Source organism: Coregonus lavaretus (genome assembly GCF_964263955.1).
Source record: "Coregonus lavaretus genome assembly, chromosome: 10".
NCBI classification, from domain to species: domain Eukaryota; kingdom Metazoa; phylum Chordata; class Actinopteri; order Salmoniformes; family Salmonidae; genus Coregonus; species Coregonus lavaretus.
The window spans coordinates 56,927,327-56,945,174 of NC_139997.1; positions in this window are offsets into that span (position 1 = coordinate 56,927,327).

The following is a 17,848-nucleotide window of genomic DNA, read 5'->3' on the forward strand; positions in this document are numbered from 1 at the left end:
CCATAATAAATAGATATATCGATAGTGGGCAACCTTGTTTTACTCCTTGACAGTTTAATACTTTCTGAGAAGTAGCCATTATTTACTATTTTACACCTAAGATTAGTATACATAACTTTAACCCTTGTATAAGATTCTCCAAAATTGAAATATTCCAGGCATTTATACAGTGGGGAGAACAAGTATTTGATACACTGCCGATTTTGCAGGTTTTCCTACTTACAAAGCATGTAGAGGTCTGTAATTGTTATCATAGGTACACTTCAACTGTGAGAGACGGAATCTAAAACAAAAATCCAGAAAATCACATTGTATGATTTTTAAGTAATTAATTTGCATTTTATTGCATGACATAAGTATTTGAAACATCAGAAAAGCAGAACTTAATATTTGGTACAGAAACCTTTGTTTGCAATTACAGAGATCATACATTTCCTGTAGGTCTTGACCAGGTTTGCACACACTGCAGCAGGGATTTTGGCCCACTCCTCCATACAGACCTTCTCCAGATCCTTCAGGTTTCGGGGCTGTCGCTGGGCAATACGGACTTTCAGCTCCCTCCAAAGATTTTCTATTGGGTTCAGGTCTGGAGACTGGCTAGGCCACTCCAGGACCTTGAGATGCTTCTTACGGAGCCACTCCTTAGTTGCCCTGGCTGTGTGTTTCGGGTCGTTGTCATGCTGGAAGACCCAGCCACAACCCATCTTCAATGCTCTTACTGAGGGATGGAGGTTGTTGGCCAAGATCTCGCGATACATGGCCCCATCCATCCTCCCCTCAATACGGTGCAGTCGTCCTGTCCCCTTTGCAGAAAAGCATCCCCAAAGAATGATGTTTCCACCTCCAAGCTTCACGGTTGGGATGGTGTTCTTGGGGTTGTACTCATCCTTCTTCTTCCTCCAAACACGGCGAGTGGAGTTTAGACCAAAAAGCTCTATTTTTGTCTCATCAGACCACATGACCTTCTCCCATTCCTCCTCTGGATCATCCAGATGGTCATTGGCAAACTTCAGACGGGCCTGGACATGCGCTGGCTTGAGCAGGGGGACCTTGCGTGCCCTGCAGGATTTTAATCCATGACGGCGTAGTGTGTTACTAATGGTTTTCTTTAAGACTGTGGTCCCAGCTCTCTTCAGGTCATTGACCAGGTCCTGCCGTGTAGTTCTGGGCTGATCCCTCACCTTCCTCATGATCATTGATGCCCCACGAGGTGAGATCTTGCATGGAGCCCCAGACCGAGGGTGATTGACCGTCATCTTGAACTTCTTCCATTTTCTAATAATTGCGCCAACAGTTGTTGCCTTCTCACCAAGCTGCTTGCCTATTGTCCTGTAGCCCATCCCAGCCTTGTGCAGGTCTACAATTTTATCCCTGATGTCCTTACACAGCTCTCTGGTCTTGGCCATTGTGGAGAGGTTGGAGTCTGTTTGATTGAGTGTGTGGACAGGTGTCTTTTATACAGGTAATGAGTTCAAACAGGTGCAGTTAATACAGGTAATGAGTGGAGAACAGGAGGGCTTCTTAAAGAAAAACTAACAGGTCTGTGAGAGCCGGAATTCTTACTGGTTGGTAGGTGATCAAATAATTATGGCATGCAATAAAATGCAAATTAATTACTTAAAAATCATACAATGTGATTTTCTGGATTTTTGTTTAACATTCCGTCTCTCACAGTTGAAGTGTACCTATGATAAAAATTACAGACCTCTACATGCTTTGTCGGCAGTGTATCAAACACTTGTTCTCCCCACTGTATATAAATTCCAGTCGTACTTTATCAAAAGCATTTTCAAAGTCAGCTATGAATACCAGGCCTGGTTTCCCAGATTTGTCATAGTGTTCTATTGTTTCCAGTACTTGTCTTATATTATCTTCAATGTATCGTCCATGTAAAAAAAAACCTGTCTGATTAGGATGTATAATATCCCAAAATTGCTTTTTAATTCTATGTGCTATGCATTTTGCTCGAATTTTTGCATCACAACACTGAAGTCTAAGGGGCCTCCAATTTTTTGAATGGACTGGATGTTTATGTTTACCACCTGGGTCCTGTTTCAGTAATAGTGAAATCAGACCCTGTTGAGTATCTGATAATTTACCCTTTTTATAGTAGTGGTTAAAACATGCTAATAACAGTCCCCTGAGTACATAAAAAAAGGTTTGATATACCACCAGCTGGTATGCCCTGGAGTTTTCCCGGCCTTAAAGACTTTAACTGAATCAAGAAATTCCTCCTCTGTAATTTGGCCTCCACATGAGTCTTTCTGTACAGCTGTTAATTTTACATTTAATAATAGAAAAAAATCCTTACAATTCACTTCGGTTAGTGGAGATGGAGGAGACTGAAACGAAAACATATGCTTAAAGTACTTTGCTTCCTCTTTCAAAATATTGTTTGGTGAATCATGGGGGACTCCGTCATTTGTAACAAGTTTCAGTAAAATATTTTTGGTAGCATTTCTATGTTGAATATGAAGAAATTATTTGGTGCATTTTTCCCCATATTTCATCCAGTTCGCTTAATTTTTTATAATATATTACACTTGATCTTTCTTGAATAAGTTCCTCCAGTTATTTTTGTTTTTCCTCTAACTTATTCTGTGCCTCTGTGGTAAAGTATTTATTGCTAACTATCTGTACTGTTAGTCCCTCTATTTCCTTTGTTAATATGAACTATTTTGACCTATTTTCTTTTGTTTTAAAGATGTGTATTGAATTGCATTGGCCTCTAAAGGCACATTTAAAAGTGTCCCATACAATAAGGGGATCTGCTGTACCTATGTTATGTCGGAAATAGTCAGTTATGAATTCTTCTGTCCTGGTTAAAAACAAGTTATCTAATAAGCTTGGAATACATATCCAATATCCTCGCCCACGTGAAAATCCTGTAAGCATAATGTATATGCCAATTATTTGATGATCTGACCGCATTCTGTCCCCTATATACACTTTTTAAACTTTTGGTGCCAGTGAGAATGACATATGAAAGTAGTCAAGAAGACTAGCTTGATTGAGCCCTACATAGGGTTGCTATGAGATTGAAATGGGTAAATAATGTACCAGTGAAAAAAATATGAAAAGCTCCCCAATACCGTCTGATGTGTATATACAGTGCATTCGGAAAGTATTCAGACCTCTTGACTTTTCCCACATTTTGTTACGTTACGGCCTTATTCTCAAATTGATTACATTTTTTTTTCCCTCATCAATCTACACACAATACCCCATAAAGACAAAGCGAAAACAGGTTTTTGGAAATGTTCGCAAATGTATTAAAAATTAAAAACTGATACCTTATTTACATAAGTATGCTGACACTTTGCTATGAGACTCGAAATTGAGCTCAGGTGCATCCTGTTTCAATTGATCATCCTTGAGATGTTTCTACAACTTGATTGGAGTCCACCTGTGGTAAATTCAATTGATTGGACATGATTTGGTAAGGCACACACCTGTCTATATAAGGTCCCACAGTTGACAGTGCATGTCTGAGCAAAAACCAAGCCATGAGGTCGAAGGAATTGTCCGTAGAGACAGGATTGTGTCGAGGCACAGATCTGGGGATGGGTACCAAAAAATGTCTGCAGCATTGAAGGTCCCCAACAACAGTGGCCTCCATCATTCTTAAATGGAAGAAGTTTGGAACCACCAAGACTCTTCCTAGAGCTGGCCGCAGGCCAAACTGAGCAATCGGGGGAGAAGGGCCTTGGTCAGGGATGTGACCAAGAATCTGATGGTCACTCTGACAGAGCAACATAGTTCCTTTGTGGAGATGGGAGAACCTTCCAGAAGGACAATCATTTCTGCAGCACTCCAACAATCAGGCCTTTATGGTAGAGTGGCCAGACGGAAGCCACTCCTCAGTTTGCCAAAAGGCACCTAAAGGACTCTCAGACCATGAGAAACAAGATTCTCTGGTCTGATGAAACCAAGATTGAACTCTCTGGCCTGAATGCCAAGCGTCACATCTGGAGGAAACCTGGCACCATCCCTACGGTGAAGCATTGTGGTGGCAGCATCATGATGTGGGGATGTTTTTCAGCAGCAGGGACTGGGAGAGTAGTCAGGATCGAGGGAAAGATGAACGGAGCAAAGTACAGAGGGATCCTTGATGAAAACCTGCTCCAGAGCGCTCATGACCTCAGACTGGGGCGAAGGTTCACCTTCCAACAGGACAATGACCCTAAGCAAACAGCCAAGACAACGCAGGAGTGTCTTCGGGGCAAGTCTCTGAATGTCCTTGAGTGGCCCAGCCAGAGCCTGGACTTGAACCCCATCAATCATCTCTGGAGAGACCTGAAAATAGCTGTGCAGCGACGCTCCCCATCCAACCTGACAAAGCTTGAGAGGATCTGCAGAAAAGAATGGGAGAATCTCTCCAAATACGGGTGTGCCAAGCTTGTAGCGTCATACCCAAGAAGACTCAAGGCTGTAATCGCTGCCAAAGGTGCTTCAACAAAGTACATAATAATGTGATATTTCAGTTATTTATTTTAAATAAATTCGCAAAAAATGATAACTTGTTTTTGCTTTGTCAATATGGGGTATTGTGTGTAGATTGATGAGGTAAAAAAACTAATGTAATCCATTTTAGAATAAGGCTGTAATGTAACATTGTTGAGAAAGTCAAGTGGTCTGAATACTTTCCAAATGCACTGTATTTAATGTATTACATGAATGGTGACCACAGCCCTTCCGAAAATACATTTAATTTGTGGTTTAATGAGAAAAAAAGAAAATCCCACCCTGCTCCATGTATTCAATGTATTCCATTTCAAATTTTGCTCCAAGTGCGGCTAGTTCCGGGGGTATTTTGATTCATTTGACAGTTCCTTCTCTGTATGTTCTTAGCCGGTAGGGGTTCTGTGTGCTTTGGTAATTACTGACTCAAATAACGAAATTAGTCAAAAGATTTGTTCTTTTGACGGAGTAAGTCAAACAGATCAGTCAGTAAAAAGAGCACAACTTTCCCATCACTATTATGAACACGTCGTTTGGGGGCCCACAGATAGTATATGAACACGTCAAAATGTGTTGAAATGCATGAAAATTAGCTTTGAAACTATAAAATTGACGGTGCCTTTTCATGACAGGATAGACACTTGTGGTTTCTAGCTGCACCAATCAAAGCAGTTGAGGGTGTAGTGAAGCAACACTTTAGTGGTCAAAACCATTCATCTTGGGGGGAGCAGGGTTGCAAAATGCAATCATATCATGCAATTATACCATTTATAAAATGGTCAGATATACAGTACCAGTCAAAAGTTTGGATACCTACTCATTCAAGGGTTTTTCTTTATTTTTTAAAACTATTTTCTACATTGTAGAATAATAGTGAAGACAACAAAACTATTAAATAATACATATGGAATCATGTAGTAACCAAAACAGTGTTCAACAAATAAAATAATATTTGAGATTCTTCAAATAGCCACCCTTTGCCTTGATGACAGCTTTGCACACTCTTGGCATTCTCTCAACCAGCTTCATCTGGAATGCTTTTCCAACAGTCTTGAAGTAGTTCCCACATATGCTGAGCACTTGTTGGCTGCTTTTCCTTCACTCTGCAGTCCGACTCATCCCAAACCATCTCAATTGGGTTGAGGTCGGGGGATTGTGGAGGCCAGGTCATCTGATGCAGCACTCCATCACTCTCCTTCACAGCCTGGAGGTGTGTTGGGTCATTGACCTGTTGAAAACTAATTATAGTCCCACTAAGCCCAAACCAAATGGGATGGCGTATCGCTGCAGAATGCTGTGGTAGGCATGCTGGTTAAGTGTGCCTTGAAATCTAAATATATCACAGACAGTGTCACCAGCAAAGAACCCCCACACCATAACACCTCCTCCTCCATGCTTTACGGTGGGATCTACACATGCAGAGATAATCCGTTCACCCACACCGCGTCTCACAAAGACACAGCGGTTGGAACCAAAAATCTCCAATTTGGACTCCAGACCAAAGGACAAATTTCCACCGGTCTAATGTCCATTGCTCGTGTTTCTTGGCCCAAGCAGGTCACTTATTATTATTGGTGTCCTTTAGTAGTGGTTTCTTTGCAGCAATTCGACCATGAAGGCCAGATTCACACAGTCCCCTCTGAACAGTTGATGTTGAGATGTGTCTGTTACTTGAACTCTGAAGCATTTATTTGGGCTGCAATTTCTGAGGCTGGTAACTCTAATGAACTTATCCTCTACAGCAGAGGTAACTCTGGTTCTTCCATTCCTGTGGCGGTCCTCATGAGAGCCAGTTTCATCATAGCGCTTGATGGTTTTTGCGACTGCACTTGAAGAAACTCTCAAAGTTCTTGAAATGTTCCGTATTGACTGACATTCATGTCTTAAAGTAATGATGGGACTGTCTTTCTCTTTGCTTATTTGAGCTGTTCTTGCCATAATATTGACTTGGTCTTTTACCAAATAGGGCTGTCTTTTGTATACCCCCCACCTTGTCACAACACAACTGATTGGCTCAAACACATTAAGAAGGAAAGAAATTCCACAAATTAACTTTTAAGAAGGCACACCTGGTAATTGAAATGCATTCCAGGTGACAACCTCATTTTTTAAATTGAACCTTTATTTAACTAGGCAAGTCAGTTAAGAGCAAATTCTTATTTACAATGACGGCCTACACCGACCAAACCCGGACGACGCTGGGCCAATTGTGCGCCGCCCTATGGAACTCCCAATTAATGCCGGTTGTGATTCACCCTGGAATCGAACCAGGGGGTCTGTAGTGACGCCTCAAGCACTGAGATGCAGTGCCTTAGACCGCTGCGCCACTCGGGAGCCCGAAACTGGTTGAGAGAATGCCAAGAGTGTGCAAAACTGTCATCAAGGCAAAGGGGGTGGCTATTTGAAGAATCTCAAATATAAAATATATTTCGATTTGGTTACTAAATTATTCCATATGTGTTATTTCATAGTTTTGATGTCTTCACTATTATTCTACAATGTAAAAATGTTTTACAATTAAGAAAAGCCCTTGAATGAGTAGGTGTGTCCAAACCTTTGACTGGTAGTGTATATATTTTTTTATACCGACTAGCTCAGACATAAATTAAACTTGACAAATTATCCAAAGGATTATGATAAGAGTTTGTACCCCCTATTTTATTTTGCTCCATGTCTCAGGTGCCCAAGTGGACGTAGAAAGTGTACTGTATATAATGATGAGACGGTGTCCGCCCTAACAATGGGAGTCGTTATCCCAAAGGCGGGAAGGCAGGCGGTCTGCTTATCGTTGTATTCCCGCGTGGACAGATTTTGACGGGACCCTCTTGCTTTGCCCCGTCCTCTCTGGTCGCGACTCGAGAAGAGGAAGAACCTTGCAGGTGTTTCTGATTAATAAACAATGCCATGCTGGTGGTTGGTAAAATTCAAATAAATCCCAGCCCTGTGTCGTATCGAGTGAGTGGTGGCAATTATTGCTGATAAACAAAGGAGTCCGCTCATACTGAATCCTTGATCATAAGTTTATTCAGATCACAAGCTTTAGCATAAGTGACAGGTGACATGACACCCGGAGAGCGACGCCTCAGAATGGCTGCTCTGCCTCTCTTCTTCGTTTACCCCTACTTATAAACAATGCAAAAAGATGCTCCCTCTTCTGGCCAATCACCAGTCTCCCCTGTCTACAACACACTTCCTGTCTGTTGTATGTGGCGTTACACTAAAACATTCCCTCTTGATACTAAAATCAACATTCTTTCAGTTCCACTTAAAAAACATTTAACACCATCATAATCTCAATACACTACACCTGAAAATAAATTTTCCTGAAAAGAATTTGCACGTCATCTCATAGGAAAAGACACAGCATTTCCACGAATGTCCCACTTCAAGCCCAAATATACAGTGAGGGGAAAAAAGTATTTGATCCCCTGCTGATTTTGTACGTTTGCCCACTGACAAAGAAATGAACAGTCTATAATTTTAATGGTAGGTTTATTTGAACAGTGAGAGACAGAATAACAACAAAAAAATCCAGAAAAACGCATGTCAAAAATGTTATAAATTGATTAGCATTTTAATGAGGGAAATAAGTATTTGACCCCCTCTCAATCAGAAAGATTTCTGGCTCCCAAGTATCTTTTATACAGGTAATGAGCTGAGATTAGGAGCACACTCTTAAAGGGAGTGCTCCTAATCTCAGTTTGTTACCTGTATAAAATACATCTGTCCACAGAAGCAATCAATCAATCAGATTCCAAACTCTCCACCATGGCCAAGACCAAAGAGCTCTCCAAGGATGTCAAGGACAAGATTGTAGACCTACACAAGGCTGGAATGGGCTACAAAACCATCGCCAATCAGCTTGGTGAGACGGTGACAACAGTTGGTGCGATTATTCGCAAATGGAAGAAACACAAAATCACTGTCAATCTCCCTCGGCCTGGGGCTCCATGCAAGATCTCACCTCGTGGAGTTGCAATGATCATGAGAACGGTGAGGAATCAGCCCAGAACTACACGGGAGGATCTTGTCAATGATCTCAAGGCAGCTGGGACCATTGTCACCAAGAAAACAATTGGTAACACACTACGCTGTGAAGGACTGAAATCCTGCAGCGCCCGCAAGGTCCCCCTGCTCAAGAAAGCACATATACAGGCCCGTCTGAAGTTTGCCAATGAACATCTGAATGATTCAGAGGAGAACTGGGTGAAAGTGCTGTGGTCAGATGAGACCAAAATCGAGCTCTTTGGCACATGCGTTTTTCTGGATTTTGTTGTTGTTATTCTGTCTCTCACTGTTCAAATAAACCTACCATTAAAATTATAGACTGATCATGTCTTTGTCAGTGGGCAAACGTACAAAAACAGCAGTGGATCAAATACTTTTTTCCCTCACTGTATCATACTTTCACTTAAATGAAAGACCTATTGACGTAAATCATTGTACAACATCATGGGTAAGCTCTGACCATTGTCTTTCAGCTCAAATTTTTTTATTTCTGCTATTGTGGGTCATTAAAGAATTCTCCATCTGAATCTCATTTCCTGATACAGTCCTCACCAGCTGTTTTATATCTGTCTCTCTTTTTGTTTATTCCCCCTCTCCTTTTATATTTTCTTTTAATTTGTTAAATTCTTTTTAGTCATTTAGCAGACGCTCTTATCCATACATTTTCATATTTGTAGTGAGTGCATACGTTTTCCTTTCCCCCAGATGATGGCACATCCTGCCGGTGCGGGGGGGCTCAGAGATCTCAGAATGCCCAGCTGGGGTGTTCCTGACTGGAGCTGCTCGGCCTCAGCGTGGAGCTCATCCTCTTTAAGGTGACAGTGCAGGACAGTCTCTGGCCCTTCTTGTACAACAAGCGCTGGAGACAGACTGTCTTCCATTGATCGCTGTCAGGAGGCCAAACACACACTGGATCAAGAGCAACACTTCTGAAATGCAATCTTGGGAAGTTTACTCCTGCTCATTTTGTAATTGTACCTCTTCAAAACTGTGCTAGATGCTCCCACTGATCCTAAACCGCTTGTGAAGTTGCCTATTTGAAGACTAAATCAGTGCCCTTCTCAGAGAATAGCAAATGAAGGTTGTTTGAGAAATTGAGGACATTCCTTAGAATTTTTGTTGCACAAATATATTCTGCGATTGTCACAATTTTGCTGTTAAGCAGTAACTATCTTTGTTTCAAAATGGTTTTATGATAAGACTTGCACACTTCAATAAAATCCATCTCTGGTTAAACAGTTTGTGTCATAGATGAAGGACTATTGTTATCAGATTGGATACAGTATTGATATAAAGCATAAAAATACTGGTTGGATTAATGATGCAGAACAAGTTGTTTACAACACATATAGGCTACAGTTGCGGTCATATATTGGCAACCTTACACAATCCAGCAAAATAAATGGAAAACATTTAGGATAAATCAGATCAAACGTTAACGGTGTTATGATACTGATGGTTTGTACGGTTTTGGCTACCAGTACAGCTCCATCTAGTTGTCCTGTTGAGGATAACAGTTGTTTACAACTGTAGAATTTTTGAGAAGCCTAACCTTAAACCTTTTCCTCCCTTAACCTCATTCTCCTAACCTGCTAAGTTAATTATCCTAACCTGCTGCATTCATTCTCCTAACCTGCTGTGTTAGTTCTCCTAACCTGCTACATAAAGTCAATTCTGTACGTAGCTGGATTTGGCTTAGCTGAAATGCTACAGTTGTTAAGAAATCATCAATCTCTACAAACCATCAGTATCACCACACTGGCGATAGCAGACACCCGCATAGCGGATATTTTGACGGTGTCTGAGGTGGAACTGCATTGGAGCCATCAAATCGGTGAGCAGCTGCTCTTGCGATCATTGTCACAAAGTCACACCCACCCCACTCCTGTTAGAAGTTCAGAACGAAATAATTAAGCTCAAATTGAAAAATCGTTAAATGAAATAATGAGGATTTATATAATCCTAATCGATGTGTAGATTACATTTCACATTCCAGTGTTTGAACTTGTAAACAAGGCTGTATGGGATTTCTGGTAATGTGACTCCGTACAGCCAATGGCAATTCCACTTTAGGTATAATGCCAGGAGCCACTTGTGGATTTGACAGCTCTAACACAGTTCCACCTCTGACATCATCAAAACAACACAGTTCCACCTCCGACACCGTCAAAACAACCTTTACGCGGATGTTGGCTAAAGCGGATGGGATTGAATCGCGCTCTTAGATTTTTCAATTCAACATTTTTTAAATTTTTTTTATTTCACCTTTATTTAACCAGGTAAGCCAGTTGAGAACAGGTTCTCATTTACAACTGCGACCTGGCCAAGATAAAGCAAAGTAGTGCAATAAAAACAACACAGAGTTACATATGGGGTAAAACAAAACATAAAGTCAGAAATACAACAGAAAATATATATACAGTGTGTGCAAATGTAGCAAGTTATGGAGGTAAGGCAATAAATAGGCTATAGTGCAGAATAATTACAATAGTATTAACACTGGAATGCTAGATGTGCAAGAGATTATGTGCAAATAGAGATACTGGGGTGCAAAAGAGCAAAATAAATAACAATATAGGGATGAGGTAGTTGGGTGGGCTAATTTCAGATGGGCTGTGTACAGGTGCAGTAATCGGTAAGGTGCTCTGACAACTGATGCTTAAAGTTATTGAGGGAGATAAGAGTCTCCAGCTTCAGAGATTTTTGCAATTCGTTCCAGTCATTGGCAGCAGAGAACTGGAAGGAATGGCGGCCAAAGGAGGTGTTGGCTTTGGGAATGACCAGAGAGATATACCTGCTGGAGCGCAGACTACGGGTGGGTGCTGCTATGGTGACCAATGAGCTAACACACAAAAAAAGGCGTGGACTAAACTATTCAGAATTCAAATGAATTTGGTTGGAGTCAGGTGATTCTTGTTTACTACTGTGTAATTTATCTCACGTGATAAATTGCAGGAGCCAACAGGGTAAAAATCAGGCTGGTCTCAGACTAGACGTAACATACAGAATTAAATGAAAATCCGGGACACTCAAATTAGTATGATATGTTATGTTTGATATGGTTACATAGACAGAAGGTTACTTAAGGCAAAAACGAAAGGAGGGTGGTATAATGTGAACATCTAGCAATCCAAAGGCTGTGTGTTCGAATCTCATCAGACAACTTTAGCATTTAAGCTAATTAGCAACTTTGCAACTACTTAATACTTTTTAGCTACTTTGCAACTACTTAGCATGTTAGCTAACCCTTCCCCTAACCCTAAAATCTAACCTTAACCACAACCCATATCCTAGCTAACTTTAGCATTAGCTACCTAGCCACCTAACTAACGTTAGCCTCAACAAATTGGAATTCGTAACATATCATACGTATTGCAAATTGATGGACATTCACAAATTAATACATACTGTACCATACCAAACGTAACATATTATACTCATTTGAGTGTCCCGAATTTTTGGTTACTATGTTATGCCAGTGGAGGCTCCTCAGAGGAGGAAGGGGAGGACCATCCTCCTCTGTGAATTTCATAAAAATAAAAACAGTGAAACATTAAAAAAGTTATCCTTTTTAGATAAGACTACGCTAAATATATTCACATGCCACCAAATAATTGATTAAAACACAGTTTTGCAATGAATGTCTACAGTAGCTTCAGCAGCACTCTGTAGGGTAGCACCATGGTGTAGCCGGAGGACAGCTAGCTTCTGTCCTCCTCTGAGTACATTGACCTCAATATAAAACCTAGGAGCCTCATGGTTCTCACCCCCTTCCATAAACTTACACAGTAATTATGACAACTTCTGAAGGACGTTCTCCAACCTAGCAGAGCTCTTGCAACGTGAACTAACATGTTGTCCACCCATTCAAAGGATCAGAGAATGAATCTAGTACTGAAAGCATAAGCTACAACTAGCTAGCACTGCAGTGCATAAAATGTGGTAAGTAGTTGACTCAAAGAGAGAGAAAGACAGTAGTTGAACAGTTTTGAACAAATACATTTCTTCCAAAATTTAAGGAGATGCAAGAGAGAAAGAGCTAGCTAGCTATATTTCATAGTATATATTTTGTCACTTTCAATTACTTAGCTAGCTAGTTTAGCCTACTCAAACACCAAGCTCAAACAGAGAGGGATGCTATGTTAGCTAGCTGGATGGCTATCCAACACTGGAACTCTTTCAAGTCAAGGTAAGCTTTTGGTTTTGTTTATTTATTGCCACCGGGGCCCACCGGTGTAACTGCTTGCTGCTGACTGTACACGGTACTGCATGATTGTAGCGGGTTTACTAACACCTTAGTTCTATGTTGTCTATGACTTGACAATGATGTAGGCTGTGTGTAGCGGTTAGTGGTCATGATATGAAGGTTTGGCTTGGAAAGGTTTTTTCGCTTGGTCACAGACAGCTGTTGTGTTTACATTTTTACATTTTAGTCCTTTAGCAGACGCTCTTATCCAGAGCGACTTACAGTTAGTGAGTGCAAACATTTTCATACTGGCCCCCCGTGGGAAACGAACCCACAACCCTGGCGTTGCAAGCGCCATGCTCTACCAACTGAGCTACAGGGCACTGAAGTCCACAAGCAAAGGGAAAAGGTGAGAGGAGAGCGCGTAGATAGATGCGAGAAGGAATTATATATACAACAAGCTGTTTGTATGTGGCTGCTATGAAAGTTAACTTTCAGGGGTGTATTCATTGTGCCGATTTCTGTTAAAATGTTTCTTAAACGGAAGCAAATGGAACGAAATGGGGATAAACATACCTACATTTGTGCAATAGAAACTCTTGTTTGCAACTGTTGGACTAATGTTTATACCCTAGATCAGCTAGATGCAGGCAAGTGTGTGCAAGGCGGTATTGAATGTGTCACTGTCTGTCACCTTGATTACTAAAAATTATCTCGACCTGTGCACCTACGTTGTAAACTTTCATTCATAGGCTAGGTTGTAGCAACCTCATGATCGGTACAGGGAAAATTAGAGTATCATGTAGTAGCCTAAACCTATCGATGTTACATTGAGCTGGGTGAATGGAATATGAATGACAGTCATCCAATTTGCTGTTATAGAAATAAGGCCATGTTCATAAAAAATTAATGATAATCATCCTTCCTCATCTTAAACGGCACAGATTGCCACTGGTTATGTCCATCCCCCTTACAAAATTGTACCATGGTAGTACAATGAAAAAAATGCAATGGTACTATTATGTTTTTTTGGTCACTACCATGGCAGGAAAATACCATGGTATTTTCCTGCCATGGTAGTGACCAAAAAAACATGATAGTACCATGATAGTTTTTTCATTGTACTACCATCGCAGGAAAATACCATGGTATATTCCTGCCAAGGTAGTGACAAATAAAACATTATTTTTCTTCATTTAAATAGCTACCATGGTACAAACATTTACCATGGTAGTACAATGAAAATAATACCATGGTTTGTACTAGCAGCATGTAGTGAAACATGAAAGCATGGTAGTTGTTTACAATGTATTATGGTCTGTGTCCCACTGTTTTTCGGGTAAAGTGACCAAAAACGTAGTAATTTATGGTACTCACATAATGCAACATTGACTACTCACTCTGCAATGGCATAGCGTAGGCTTAGTACCCTCTTAAACCCATTTAGCTCATAGTGAAAAACCACAACATACATGGTGTAGTGTAGTGTACCGTCTTAAACCTTGGGACCTGGATAGGGTATGGTGAGAAGAATGAAGGGTGTCTGAAACCTTGAAGATCTGGTGCTTCTCTCTTTAATAGTTTTCAGTTGGCTCGCTCTTATTCAATTGACTTGGCTACTCATATACAATTATAAATAGCCAACATACTAAAAAAGAATTTGTAAAAAGGTATAAATTATCATATTATCTCATAGATACATTTTCATCATGTAATTCTCAACATATCCCTAAAAACAGCAAGTTTTTCCATTCTTTTACTTTTAGATGTGTGTATTGTTGTGAATTATTAGATACTACTGAACTGTTGGAGCTAGGAACACAAGCATTTCGCTACACCCTCAATAACATCTGCTAAATATGTGTATGTGACCAATATAATTTGATTTGATTTACATTGTTTGCCTTTGTTTACACTCTGTATGAACGAACGTTAGTTCACAGGCTAGATTGACTGGAGCTAATTTTAGCCGCCGTTAGCTTCTATGCTAACGTACTTTTTATAAATTAATTAAACTATCAAAACAATATCAACAAATAATAACAATTATACCATTACACTCCGCGTGTTCCGTGTTGATAACATTTAAAATATTTAGTTTATCTGGTGCTTCTCTCTTCAGTTTTCAGTTGGCACTCTCATTCAACTGACTCACTGACTAGGTAGGCTAGCGCGAGTGAAGCAACCACTATAGCGAGCGGCTCCCTCTCCGGGCCGAAACAAGCACAACACCCTTGACTATAAATACTGTAAATGATTACAACATGCCAAAGATTAGGCTACCATATCTCTCACATTTTCCCACATTTCAGGTTGGCAACACAGGGAACCCAAACATGAGCAAAAAACGGTACTATTAATACAGAAAGTATTACCCTTTTTCACAGCGACTATTTCCCATTTTCTTTGATGTGACAGACTAACTAGGACCAACAATAGTAGACTGCCTCTGACTTTATCAGAAACTATCAATATAATGCCAACCAACCTCTTTTGACCTTGCATTATTCAGTATGAAAATGTATGCACTCACTAAATGTAAGTCGCTCTGGATAAAATGTAAATTATTCTGCCATTGTACTATGGTAACGCACAATTAATAAAGATGGTACCATATGATAATTTTTTTAAACATTTATCATAACCCTTACAAAAAAAGATTGAAGTTTTGAAACTGCAGTAAACATGTAGTAACTGCAGTCGACTGTGGTAATTGTATGTCGCTCCGGATAAGAGCGTCTGCTAAATGACTAAAATGTAAAATTTATTTTGGATACAGTAATTCCAGAATAACTGCAGTGTACTGCAGTTGAACTGCAATTACAGTGCAAATTTACTGCAGAAAATAAACATGTTATTTTGCATTATTTGCAGCATACTGCAGTTATACTGCACTCTAAAATTGTATTTGCCACATGCGCCGAATACAACAGGTGTAGACCTTACAGTGAAATGCTTACTTACAAGCCCTTAATGAACAATGCAATTTTAAGAAAAAAAGTGTTAAGTAAAAAATTGATAAAAATAATTAAAGAGCAGCAGTAAAATAACAGTAGGGAGGCTATATACAGGCGGTACCGGTACAGAGTAAATGTGCGGGGGCACCGGTTAGTCAAGGTAATTGAGGTAATATGTACATGTGGGTAGAGTTAAAGTGACTATGCATAGATAATAAACAGAGTAGCAGCAGTGTAAAAGAGGGGGTGGGGTGGAGGGGACAATGCAAATAGTCTGGGTAGCCATGATTAGCTGTTCAGGAGTCTTATGGCTTGGGGATAGAAGCTGTTAAGAAGCCTTTTAGACCTAGACTTGGCGCTCCGTTACCGCTTGCCGTGCGGTAGCAGAGAGAACAGTCTATGACTAGGGTGGCTGGAGTCTTTGACAATTTTTAGGGCCTTCCTCTGACACCGCCTGGTATAGAGGTCCTGGATGGCAGGAAGCTTGGCCCCAGTGATGTACTGGACCATACGCACTACCCTCTGTAGTGCCTTGCGATCGGAGGCCAAGCAGTTGCCATACCAAGCGGTGATGCAACCAGTCAGGATGCTCTCGATGGTGCAGCTGTATAACCTTTTGAGGATCTGAGGACCCATGTCAAATATTTTCTGTCTCCTGAGGGGGAATAGGCTTTATTGTGCCCTCTTCATGACTGTCTTGGTGTGTTTGGACCATGATAGTTTGTTGGTGATGTGGACACCAAGGAACTTGAAGCTCTCAACCTGTTCCACTACAGCCCCGTCGATGAGAATGTGGGCATGCTCAGTCCTCTTTTTTCCCCCTGTAGTCCACAATCATCTCCTTTCTCTTGATCACATTGAGGGAGAGGTTGTTATCCTGGCACCACACGGCCAGGTCTCTGACCTCCTCTCTATAGGCTGTCTCATCGTTGTTGGTGATCAGGCCTACCACTGTTGTGTCGTCGGCAAACTTAATGATGGTGTTGGAGTCGTGCGTGACCATGCAGTCATGGGTGAACAGGGAGTACAGGAGGGGACTGAGCACGCACCCCTGAGGGGCCCCCGTGTTGAGGATCAACGTGGCAGATGTGTTGTTACCTACCCTAACCACCTGGGGGCGGCCCGTCAGGAAGTCCAGGATCCAGTTGCAGAGGGAGGTGTTTAGTCCCAGGGTCCTTAGCTTAGTGATTTGCTTTGTGGACACTATGGTGTTGAACGCTGAGCTTTAGTCAATGAATAGCATTCTCACGTAGGTGTTCCTCTTGTCCAGGTGGGAAAGGGCAGTGTGGAGCACAATAGAGATTGCATCATCTGTGGATCTGTTGGGCCAGTGTGCTGCAGTTATACTGCACTCTGACGGCAATCTTCTTTCGCAAGGGTATTGTGCATTACCATGGTATTTCCATGATCCACATCAATACCATGGTATAAATTATGCAATACCATGGTAATATTTAGGTACAATGGCAGTACCATGGTAGTGCCATCATACTTCAAGGCTAAAACCATGGTACATTTCCATGATTCAGACTATACCATGGTATAAGTGAAGGTACCATTGTAGTACCATGGTATGAATGAAAGTACCATGGTACATTTTTATAAGGGCCCTGAGTCCAGGATGCAAAAATAGCCATTCAACCAGTTTTGAAAAGAGAAAACAGAGCATTCTGCGTCATTTAACTCCAATGTAAAGTGCAAGGCCGCCTATATTTGACCACAACTGTACTGTAATATTACAGGCCTACAAATATTAGGGTACCAAGCGGTAACTAGCCCCCCTAAGAATAATGTCTAATTGCTGACACAAAAAAGCAATGTTTGGAAATAAAATGTTATGTGGATGAAGGTCATGCTTAAGCGAATAATAGTTGTTTCATGAAATGTTGTTTTTAGAAAAGGGCCATTTTTTTAAAGTACCGGGGTAATTGCCCAATGACTAGCCCAGTTAGCGCTAGTTTATGCTAACTTGCTAGCTAGCAACTTCATTAGCAGCCTCTCTAAACAAATTGATTATTTATCTTAAGGCTTTCCTACTTGTATATTTAAAAAACAATTATAGATCTAACTTCATTGGAATATATCTACAACTTTTTTCAAAATTAAAAAAGTTAGATCAACTTACCACAAAATCGTTGTGTTGAAATATCTGCAAAAGTTGTGATGACACAGAGGACATTTTTTGTTGAGCAAGAGCAGTGGCAGCCAGCGAAAGTGTTGGGAAAATAATTTGGTG